Raw genomic sequence first — 10,990 nt, forward strand, 5'->3', positions numbered from 1 at the left:
GCCCATCTGAATGGGTTGTCCCAGCCACTCTGTGCAGCTTCCAGCAAATTAAAACAAACACATTAAACATTAAAACATCAAACATTAAAAACTTCCCTATACAGGCTGCCTTCAGATGTTTTGATAGTTGTTTATTTCCTTGACATCTGAAAACAGGGCGTTCCACAGGGTGGGAGCCACTACTGAGAAGGCCTTCAGTCTGGTTCCCTGTAACCTCTCTTCTCGCAGTGAGGGAACTGCCAGAAGGCCCTGTGTTAAGTACTGAGTTGAGTAGGATCCAAACTGCAGCAGTCTGATTGGTCCTAGAACAATAGGCTCCAAAAGGCAGCAGTCTGACTGGTTCTAGAACAATAGGATTCAGAATGCAGCAGTCTGATTGGTCCTAGAACAATGCAGCAGTATGATTGGTTAGCAGGAACCACCCAATCATGCTCCAGATAGAAGTGAATCCACAACGTGATTGGCTTACAGTAGAATTCCGGAATTAGCCAATCATGTGCAGCCCATTGTGTAAATAATGTATATAAAGCGGATACTTGGAGGGGACTCTCATTCATTCCTCCTCACCACTATGAGCTGAATAAAGAGCATGAAATCACTTTGCGACTCTGAGTATATTTCACTGGCGACGAAGGTGGGATCCCGCTGAGCTGACTGCCACACACAGCACCGCAGCACCGCCACCTGCCGCACTGCTGCCTCGCACCGTGTATCCAGGCTTCAGCTCCGGGACACAAGGAACTCAGAATGGCAACCAACAGCAGCTTCTCGCCGTTCAACCCAGCATCTGGAGACTGGGAAGCGTACGCCTCCCGTTTCACCTTCCTCCTAGAAGCCAAAGGGATCACCGATGAAGAAGACACCAAGAAGAGGGCAATATTCTTCAGCGTCTGTGGAGAGGAGACGTTTGAAATCGCCCGGGCTCTCCTTGCACCTGAAGACGTCGCTACTGTTCCATACAAAACAATAATGGAACAGCTGAAGGGGCACTTTTCGCCACAGCCCTCAGTGGTGGCTCGTCGAAATGCCTTCTACGCAAAGCGGCAAGCCCCTGGGGAAACCATAACTGGGTTTGTGACCTCTCTCCGCCAAGCTGCCCGGTTCTGCAACTTCTCAGAGCTGGAGAACATGCTTCGTGACCGCCTCGTCGGTGGCCTGAAGGATGGGAAGCTGCAATGACGCCTCTACACTAAGAAGAACCTCACGTTCCAGGTTGCTCTGGAGGAGGCCCTGGCAACGGAAGCTGCCGAGAGGTCGACGCAAGAGGCACGGCCGAGCCAGCCGTCCCAACCGAGGGTCCACCACGAAGACCTCACCGACGACTCAGGATCCAACAGGGAGGAGGCGCACCGAGTACAGCAGCGCACTCAAGCAGCCCACATACCACAGCCGCCTCGACGAGAAGGAGGTAACTGCGCAAGCTGTGGAGAAAGTCACGAGAGGAGGACCTGCCGTTTCCGCAACGCAGAGTGCAGGCAGTGCAGAAAATTGGGACACATCGCCTGGGTGTGTCGGGCTCGGCCCACCCGACGCCAGGCATCAGATGACCAATCCAAGAGCTCCAGGTCCCGGGGCCCAACGCACCAAGGCAACTCGACGGAGCTCACGGACTTCCAGGTATACCAGTTGCCCCACCCCAACGTAGAGAAAATTTATGTAGAGGTACAGATAGAGGGGGCCCCATGCCGCATGGAGCTTGACACGGGTTCAACTCTATCCATAATCTCGGCAAGTACCTTAAGGAAACTGTGTCCTACTGGGGGTCCCAAACTCAGGCCGGCCCCATTCACCCTCTGGGACTTCCAGAAACGTAAGGTCCCCACAATGGGGGTGGGGACCTTCAGGGTGCAATACCGAGGGCGGACGCGGCAACTGGACTTGCTTGTGGTCAAGGGCCCCTACATTAGCTTACTGGGATTGGCATGGTTTGGACCACCGGGGCTAGCCGTCACCGGGGTGAACCACATGAGCTTACAAGTGGACGTGGACGCCATATGCAAGGAGTTTCCGGGGGTTTTCGATGGGAAATTGGGACAGTATACGGCCCCCCCCATTGCTCTACAGCTTGACCCCGCAGTACGACCGGTCAGGCTCAAGGCCCGCCGGGTCCCGTTCGCCCTGAAACCCCGTATAGACGAGGAATTGGACCGACTCGTGGAGCAAGGAGTGCTGGAGCCGGTGCCTAATGCCCCCTGGGAAACCCCAATCGTCACACCCGTCAAGCCTAATGGTTCGGTCCGCATCTGCACAGACTACAAATGTACCATAAACAAGGCCCTCACGGCCCATGCATACCCAGTACCAGTGGTCAGCCATGTCCTTGCCACCCTGGCTGGGTCAAAAAATTTTGGCAAGCTGGACTTGGCCCAAGCATATCAACAGCTGCCAGTAGATGAGGCCACAGCAGAGGCACAGACGATTGTGATGCACAGAGGAGCGTTCAGGGTAAAGCGGCTGCAATTCGGTGTCAGCGTGGCACCAGGCATATTCCAGAATCTAATGGACTCTCTCCTTAAAGGGATTCCTGGTGTCACCCCCTTCTTCGATGATGTGTTGATTGCCGGGCCCACACCAGAGGAGTTTGAGGACCGCCTCCGCACCGTTCTGCTCCGTTTCCAGATGGCGGGTCTCAAGGTGAAGCGGGAAAAATGTCTACTAGGAGTGCCTCAAGTGGACTTTCTGGGATTTATGGTGGACGCAGAAGGGGTCCACCTGACTGGGGACAAGGTACGGGCCATTTGTGATGCCCCAGCGCCCAAGAACAAGACTGAACTTCAGGCCTTCTTGGGACTATTGGACTTTTATCATTCCTTCCTTCCCCACAAGGAGGCGGTAGCAGAGCCCCTACACAGACTCCTGGACAAGCGGGCCCCTTGGGTGTGGGGCCAGCGCCAGGAGGCCACATTCCAGGCAGTCAAGGACTTGCTCGTCTCAAACTCGGTCCTAGCACATTTTGACGAGAGGCTGCCAGTGGTGCTAGCATGCGACGCCTCGCCCTATGGCATCGGTGCTGTCCTGGGACACCAACTCCCGGATGGAAGAGAGGTACCGATAGCATACTTTTCCCAGACACTCAACGAAACCGAGCGGAACTACTCGCAAATTGACAAGGAGGGTCTGGCAATCGTGAAGGGAGTAAAAAAATTCCATGATTTCTTGTACGGGCGGCCCTTCACCGTGGTGACTGACCACAAGCCGTTGCTCGGCTTGTTTGCCCCCGAAAAGCAGACCCCCCCAAGTGCTGTCTCCTGGCGTCCTCATGTGGTCCTTGCCAGCTACCAGTATGCACTGATTCACCGCCCTGGAAAGGCAATGGGCCATGCAGACGCCCTCAGCAGGCTACCACTACCGGAAACAGGCCCCGACCCAGCACCTGCACAAGAGGTTATGAGCCTGGAGCTGCTTCCCGACCGCCCCATTCAGGCACAAGAAGTTGCACACCATTCCAAGAAAGATAGGGTCATCTCCCGGGTCCTGGACTGGGTGTGGAGGGGATGGCCCAGCAGCAGCCCCAGGCCAGAATTCGCCGGCTACACAACCCTTCAAACATGAACTGTCAGCCCACAAGGGGTGCCTGTTATGGGGAAGCAGGGTCGTTGTTCCCCAGCCCCTCCGCAAAAGGGTCCTCACAGCCCTACACAAGACACACCCAGGGGTAGTAAAAATTAAGGCCCTTGCCAGGAGTTACGTGTGGTGGCCGGGGATCGACGGAGAGATAGAGGCCTGGGTCAAACACTGCCAGGCCTGCCAAGAATCCCGCCCAGATCCCCCAAGGGCCCCAGTCCAGTCATGGGAGTCCGCCCGAGGACCATGGTCACGTCTGCATGTGGACTTCGCTGGCCCCTTTCAGGGGAAAACATTCTTCATAGTGGTGGACTCCTACACCAAATGGCTGGAAGTCGCACTGGTACCGTCCACTTCTACGTCCGCAGCCATCCGGGCACTACACAGGCTGTTTGCAACCCACGGGCTCCCTGACACTCTCGTCTCAGACAACGGGACTGCATTTACGTCAGGAGAATTTCAAACCTTCACAGTGCAGAACGCCATCCGCCACATCCGTTCGGCGCCATTCCACCCGGCCACCAATGGCCAAGCAGAACGCATGGTGTGGACCACCAAGGACACCCTTCGCCGCATGACGCAAGGGGATTGGGAGTACCGCCTTGCTACATTCCTTCTAGCACAGCACAGCACCCCCAGCTCAACGACTGGCCGGAGCCCCGCTGAACTACTAATGGGTCGGCGCCTTGCAATCAGATTGGACCGCCTTCACCCCGATAGAGCTCAGGATGAGGTAGTGGTGGGGGAAGGCAGGAACCCCCGGACCTTCGAGGCCCAGGACCCAGTGTACGCAAAGAATTTGGGGGCAGGCCCTGCATGCGTACCCGCCACAGTCACCAGGGTCACTGGCCCCGTGTCGTACGAGGTGCTAACAGATGGGGGGCAATGCTGGCGCCGCCACTGCGACCAGATACGGCGACGATTCCCGGGAGAAAACCAGGAGGAGGAGGACAGGTCAGAGGAGTCCCAAGGGAACAGTGGGGCAGTGAGGCCCATAGAGCAGCAGGGGCAAGGAGGAGAGGCAGAATCAGTAAATACAGAGAGGACCCGTGAGGCCGAAAGGACACCGGAACCAGAACCACGACTGAGCGAGCCGGTTGCGCCAGACCAAACAGCCCCATCACAGCCAGCATCCTTGGAACACGAGCCAGAACCTGAACCCCGGACCAGGGAACACCCCAAGCCGCAACGCACACGTAGGCCGCCGGCGTACCTTGAGGACTATGAATGCGACCTCCCGGGCAGGACTGGAACTTAGAGGGGAGGGGTGTTATGTACTGAGTTGAGTAGGATCCAAACTGCAGCAGTCTGATTGGTCCTAGAACAATAGGCTCCAAAAGGCAGCAGTCTGATTGGTCCTAGAACAATGCAGCAGTATGATTGGTTAGCAGGAACCACCCAATCATGCTCCAGATAGAAGTGAATCCACAACCTGATTGGCTTACAGTAGAATTCCGGAATTAGCCAATCATGTGCAGCCCATTGTGTAAATAATGTATATAAAGCAGATACTTGGAGGGGACATTCATTCATTCCTCCTCACCACTATGAGCTGAATAAAGAGCATGAAATCACTTTGCGACTCTGAGTATATTTCACCCTGGGTGCTGGATCTCAGTGTCACTGCTGAATGTTGATTGTGGAGACGCTTCTTCAGGTATATATGGTAATCTCATGCACATCTTCCTCAGAAGTTCTATTGGGACTGGCAGGGCAGAAGACAAGGAGGCCAACAGTAGGTGGAGCCAAAACCATTGACAGGTGGAGCTGACTATTTCTAGTTTCCTCCCCATCCTCTTCTTCCATGCTAAGGAGGAGGAAGCTGACTGGCAGGGTTTTTTGTTCTTTGAATCCCAAAGTCACGACTTCAAAGCACATAGTAGGCAGCAAGGCACTGCTAAGACCCCTATTCTGTAGAGCAGCTGCTGAAATGAAGGGGGAGAAACTGGCCGCTAGCTGTGCCTTGCTGCCTGCTTATGTGCTTTGAAAGCCCAGCTAAACTGAGTAGGTTTGGGTGTGTGAGAGAGTCTCCTGCACTAAGCTCTCCCGTGCACCCGGACCAGGTTAAAGACTAGCCCACACTCTTGTGCTAGTGCAATTGAGCCCTGTAACCCAGTTTACTCTTGCAGACCTCAAACTGAATCCCTCCAGCAGGATAACGGCACTATGAAGGCACCCTTAGAGTATCATAAGCAAACAAAAGGAAACAAGGTCAAATCCACCAATACCTCTGGTTATGAACTTAATTCATTCCGGAGGTCCGTTCTTAACCCAAAACTGTTCTTAACATGAGGCACGCTTTCACTAATGGGGTCTGCTGTGCTGCTGGCACGTGATTTCCGCTCACATCCCAGGGCAAAGTTTGCAACCAGCAGCATCTACTTTCAGGTTAGCGGAGCTCGTTACCCGAAGCGTTTGCAAGGAGGACGATACGTAACCCGAGGTTCCACTGTAAACGGTTGGAAATATGCACTGACATGTCAGAACTGCAACCTTTAGTTGCCTGTGTGTGGGTGTGTTTTATTTCACTAGAAAGTGGAAAGCCATAGTGCTATCTGCACAAACCAGAAGGAGAAGCCACCAGGTTTAGCACAGGGAGTAGGAAAAATGTGTGTGTGGCAAGATTAAGGAATCTGTGCACCTGCAGATGTTGCTGGAGTCCACCTCCCATCAGCCTCAGCATGGCTAATAATGTGATGTGATGTGTAATACCTGGGTGCCCACAGATTGCCCACCCACAGGTATGGGGACAATACTACTGGCCACTGGTTGGAGTGCTGGACCATGTTCAAATCCTGCAATCAGTCATAAAGCTCACTGAGTGATCCTGGGTCAGCCTAACCTACCTAACAGGGTTGTTGTGAAGGTAAAAATGGGGAAGAGGAGAACTATGCACACCACCTTGAAAGAAAGGTGGGATAAAAACATGACAAACACAAAAAAGCTGGGAATTATTATTCTAATGATGGGTTGTAGCTTATATTTGTCAACATTGTGAATTATGCCACACTAGAGAGAAACAATGTCCATTTTCTAATATTCTTAAAAGACCTGTGATTATCCTGAGGTTTGGAAAATAGGTGACTCTAGCTAACATTAACCTAGTGATTAATAAAAAGTGGGAAGCTACAGTCTTAATTGATTGACAGCACACATATGCACTCCCCTTCTGCAAATTTCCTCCAACACCCCACCTGAAGGCTGAGTCTAAAGGCAACTTTTGGCCCCACCTGTGGTTTTAAAAGGATGCTGGGAATTGTTAGGAGATCCCTATTCCCCTCATAGAGTTCTGATTCCTAGAGTGCCCAGAGAAGAGGGATTGACTGTTAAACCGCTCTGGGAATAGCAGCTCTGTGTCAGGGTATGAGTGTGTCCTAGTATCTCTTGGCATCCTTAACAAACCACAGTTCCTAGATATTTTGGGTGGTGGGGAGCCACGACTCTTCTAATTGATGGTGCTTTAAATCTATAGCATAGATGGGACAACACTGAGCCAAAGTCTAAGAAAGTTTTAACCGAGAATTTTGGCATATTCTGAACAGACTAACTGGTTTCTATGCTTTTCACATGCCCTTCTGAAACAGTTGGCACAGTCATCACAAACGCTGAGACTTGGGTAGATGTTCCAAGCTAACGTTACTTCTTGTTCCAAGATGTTATCCAGTCCTGAATGGCTATCAGTCAGAAATATCCTGCTTCCATGGATGTAGTCTCTCTGAATACAGTACAAACCAATACAATTAATATTTGAGGTGCAAACACCCATGTAGGGCTCGTTCAGACTTCATTTTGCACCATGCTTTTCAAGTACAGGTCCACACTTTAAAACTCAGTGTCCAATCAGGTTTTTTTTTTTGTTGTTGTTTGTCCCAGCCCTTCCCCTGAATTTTATCACTGAACTGGAACAAAGGGCAATCCTTAGAAAACCTGACTGCCCTTGGGGATAAATAAAACACAATTCCAGTTACACTGCAGTGCCATCTAGCAACCAGACAGAGCATACTACTGCCTGCAGAAACCAGCAGGCTTTCACCCTAAAAGTATTCGCTCAGAATGTGTTACTAACTTTGTCTCCATTTCTAACATTAGTTTTACACATGAGCCCTGGTGCATCATGGAACTGTAGCTTTTTGATAATTTTGTTAATATTCCTGAGCATTTTAAGCTCTTTAATGAGATAAAACCCATATCGGATAACAGCAACAAAAATCACATTCCCTTACACAGAGAAGAAGTATAGCAAGTAGCTTGGAGCTTGGGCAAAAATACCTGGTTGCTTCTCATTTTCTGGTTGCAAGGGCTTTTGCAGTTGGGGAGCTTAAGCTGCTGGAACAAGATTTGATCCCAGATGAAATTCCTCAGCAGCTACCAATGAGTCAAGGTTTAGCTTCTGAATCCATCAGGGGAAAGTGTGCATAAAATTGCATGCATTTGTGACAATAACAGATAACATGTTAGAGGAAACTGCTTGAGAAAAATGTGCCTATTAGGAGAAGTTTCCACTAAAATGATGACACGTTTTCATGAGGACTTAAAAGAATTTCAGACTGATAGAGAACTGTAGATAAATAAACTTAAGATGGGGAAAATTAGAAACTGAGAAAAATAAAAACTGTCACAGCTGCCCACTCTTAGCTGTGATTCGGTGCTCAGTTAAAGTGCTATGAATCTACTTAAAACTGTCATGGCTCCCCCCGCAAAAATTATAGGAGTTGTAGTTGGTTAAGGGTGCTGAGAGTGCTTAGGATGTCCCTATTCCTCTCACAGAGCTAGTTCTCAGAGTGGTCTATCAGTCAATCCCTCTTCACAGGAAACTCTTTCAGGAGAATAGCCGTCTCCTAACAACTCTCAGCACTCTTAACCAGCTCTGCTCCCATAATTTTTTTTTGGGGGGGGAGGAGCCATGTCTGTTTAAAGTAGCACTATAGTGCCACAAAGGTGAAGTGTGAATGTGGTCTGCATTCCATGCTCTCTTGCGGTTGCATGAGCAGGGCAGGGCAGCCATTGATTCAGGGGATAGTTATTTTAAACGATTTCCCCTCGTGAACTTGAAATCAATGGCAGGGCAATTTCTCCTGCCAGATCCTGGTATAAAGTTGTTCCAGTGATAGGGTGTTGGCATGGATTGAAGGGATGTTATTATTCTAGGATACGGCAGAAGTGTAATGCAGGTTGTCATCAATGCACTGTCAGACAAGTTGCTGATGGCAGACCCTATTTTTCAGGGACACCCCTGATTTAGAGAAGCCATCCCAGTTTCTGATTTGATCCCAGATTGCCCCGCTTTTCCTTAGGATGTCCCTATTTTCATTGGAGAAATGTTGGAGGGTATGAAATTATCCAACCCCTGAGCCAGCAGAAGGCAATCCTGTAAAGGGAAGGTGGTTTTTTTTAATGTTTAATGTTTTATTTTGTTTTTATATACCGTATATTGGAAGCTGCCCAGAGTGCTTCATCGGTTGTATGTCTTGTATCTTATACCCAGCTGATGAAGATTATTATGAAACAGTAGTATCATTCTGGAGACACTGCCCTTTTGAGGCTTTTGAGACATCTTCCATTGAAACTTTTCAAAGACTATAGAGAGACTTTATTTCTGAAACATTTGAGACGTCTTCTGTTGAAACTTTTCAAAGACTATTGTGAGACTGCCCTTAGGTATATGTTTTGAACACACGGCTTGGCGGTCCTCGCTACCACTCTGTTATATTCTACATATGAACTTTGATTGGCTTACTCCTACAATTATTCTGTTATATATTCTCTACTATTAGCCTACATGTTGTATTGTTGTGATTAGCTTTTTCTTTTTAGCTGGTGCTGCACCCACCCTGCTGTTATCAAGGGGACGGAGCAGCAGTGAGTGGGACCACCACAGTGAGGGGAAATCCCAATCATTCTAGACCAGAGGCCTAATTAGGCCTTCCCAGTTGACCTCAAGGATGATTTGGTAAAGGTAAGACTTGGACGAGGGTGGAACTTGGATGAAAGGTGCTTTCACTGATGACCTGGGGACCTGAAAGAACTTGTGATCATTCCAAGGCAGCCAGAAGTGCCTCATCAATGTCCCACCTGCCCACAGCCCAAGAGTCCTACTTGATGCCCAGTTGCACCTCTTCATCAGCCTAGTCTCAAGAATGAGGGCAGCAGCAGAATTTGTGGGAAGCCCAGAGTTGGTGTAGGAGTGCCCATTTGGTTGCCAGGAGGCTCTATCACCCAAGGTCTCCTTGGGAGGAGGGAGAAGATCCCACTGCAAACAACGATCCAGCTGATGATCAGGTAGAAAAAGGCTCAATCCCCAGCATCTTCAAGCTGGGTTGGGAAATGCTCCTGCCTGAAACCCAGGAGAGCAGCTGCCGGTTAGTGTCAGCAACACTGACCTAGATGGATTACTGGTCTGACACAAAAAAGTCAGCTTCGTATGTTCAAAGTAGATCCATTTGTAAAGGACCATAGCTCACTACAGGTTTTGTGAAACTCTGGAGAACAACTGCCAGTCAATACTGAATGAGATGGTTCAGTGTGGTATAAGGCAGTTTCATATTAAAGAGGAGGAGCAGCTAATAATGAAATACATTTCTTGGTCTTTTCTGGACTGTTGTTGAGCTAACAGCTCCCTAATGAGCAGTAATGCACAGCATTTCTGGGGTGTGTGTGTGTGCTCATATGACTTCCCAATAGGGGCAGGGGCATGGTGCAAATGCTTTGGCAGAACCAATCTGGTACTCCTGCCAGTGTTTGCACCACACCAACCTCCCTCTGCCTTTTCTTCCCACTTCACCTTCTTGGTAAGTTGCAGTGAATCAACTGGCAAGGGGTCAGGTGAGGGGTGCAGCTCTACCATGCCACGAGCTGCTGCTCTTGAGCTCCTTAGTGCCAAGCGTACTTACCTTCCCTTGGTGATGATCTTGTCAGGGGTCAATCTGGAGGGAATGCCAAGGTTCCTCCTGCCAAAATCTAGTGATGGGTCAAGAGCACCATCTCTATGCATATCAGGGGTGAGGAAGCTTTCTCAGACCAAGGGCTGCATTGCCTTTGGGACCAACCTTCTGGAGACTGTAGTGGGCAGAGCCATGCGTAAAGGACTAGAGGCAAAAGTGGGCACAGCAATGGATGTGACTTACTTTTGTATTGTTGGCTACTTTCCTGCCACACAAAAGCCAAAGGTTTCTGTGTGCACACCCACACGTGTCTCTATCTACCATCCAGGAAAGATTTTCACAATTCAAGGATACACTCCAGCCAGCAAAGGCACTTGAGGGGGATGTGGAACAAGGTCAGCAGCGAGGGTTGTGGCTGGAGGAGACCTCCAAGAACCAAGTATAGAGGTCTGAAGGGCCACCACTCCAGGCCTGAAGTGCCCCATCCCTGATAAAGATCCATTTGATCTTGCTCCTAGCCTCAGCAGCTCCTGATATTTCTACTA

The 10,990-nt window shown here is 50.1% G+C and overlaps 1 protein-coding gene across 1 annotated transcript in view; it reads left to right on the forward strand.

Annotated features, from left to right (window-relative positions):
• Nucleotides 1–10,990, forward strand: part of LOC310836710 (growth hormone secretagogue receptor type 1-like) — a 202,755-nt gene that overhangs the window by 99,193 nt on the left and 92,572 nt on the right. The gene's annotated exons all lie outside the window — the stretch shown is intronic.

The sequence above is a fragment of the Podarcis gaigeae genome, assembly GCF_964106915.1.
Source record: "Podarcis gaigeae genome assembly, chromosome: Z".
Lineage (NCBI taxonomy): Eukaryota > Metazoa > Chordata > Lepidosauria > Squamata > Lacertidae > Podarcis > Podarcis gaigeae.